The sequence below is a fragment of the Theobroma umbraticum genome, unplaced genomic scaffold, assembly GCF_002168275.2.
Source record: "Theobroma umbraticum cultivar Fairchild unplaced genomic scaffold, ASM216827v3 scaffold_106.0, whole genome shotgun sequence".
NCBI lineage: Eukaryota > Viridiplantae > Streptophyta > Magnoliopsida > Malvales > Malvaceae > Theobroma > Theobroma umbraticum.
In genome coordinates, this window is record NW_018397276.1 from 580,762 (window position 1) to 581,761 (window position 1,000).

At 29.5% G+C, this 1,000-nt stretch overlaps 1 non-coding gene across 1 annotated transcript; it reads left to right on the plus strand.

Moving 5' to 3' along the window:
• The first annotated feature begins 768 nt into the window (after positions 1–768).
• LOC149526354 (U11 spliceosomal RNA) lies at positions 769–897 on the plus strand. Its single transcript, XR_016352100.1, has one exon. It is a non-coding gene; the product is annotated as a U11 spliceosomal RNA (small nuclear RNA).
• Positions 898–1,000: the final 103 nt, after the last annotated feature.

The window sequence follows — 1,000 nt, forward strand, 5'->3', positions numbered from 1 at the left end:
ATATACTATCTATTCGATACGTATACTTGCGTGGTAGAATTTTAACTGACAATGCCTAGCGAGTCGGGTCATGTTCCGCTGACAAGTTAATCTATGTTATGTTTATGTTTATAGACTGTGAACATGGTTTATGGATTTTAAGTATGTTACAATAATGTAGCCAACTATTTAGGCATATTACATTATGAATGTTATGTTAAATGTATGAAGTGGCTCAAAGCCCATATGGACACTCGAGGGTGTTGAGACATGGAAATATTATGGTGCACTGAAAATGTGGAACTCTTATGATATATGAAATGTTGCATTTACACTAATATGTTGAGAAGTTCTATATGTGTGTAATGTTCTGTATGATGGCATGCATGAGTAGATATCGTATGCCTATGGATGTTTATGTATGCTTCCGCATTGATGAATGTTTAATGATGAACGTTAAAGAGGCTTGCTTGGTCTTAATAGACTATACCTGTCTAGGTTCATGCGCCAGTCATGTTCCACCATAAAATGGGAGGCGACATGAGCTATTAAGTAATTTAGTTAATTAAATAATTTAACTATTGAAAGTCATTAAGTAATTATTAAATTAGTAATGTTATATATTGTTTTAGTTACTTAAAAAAATTAAGTGGTTTTATTTACCTAATTATAGAGATTCATGTATTAGTAATGAATCAATTCCAATTCTAATAGTAAATTTACTAAAATTTAATATTATTTATAAAAAAAAATATTTTAGTAATTAAACAATTAACTAAATTAGTAATATCAAAGGGTCAATTGGCTAAATATGCCATGTTCACCTTCGTCTGGTGGGCGCTATATGGTTATCAAGACATATGGCCGACATAATTTGTGGAACCCTAATAAGGTGGGCTCACTTGGGCAACCTCTCTAAAAAAAATAAAAAACTAAATTAGTAATATAGTTTAATTTTAAGGAATACTTAAATGGTAATTAATATTCTTTAGTAAATTTAGTAAAATTTAATATTATTTAG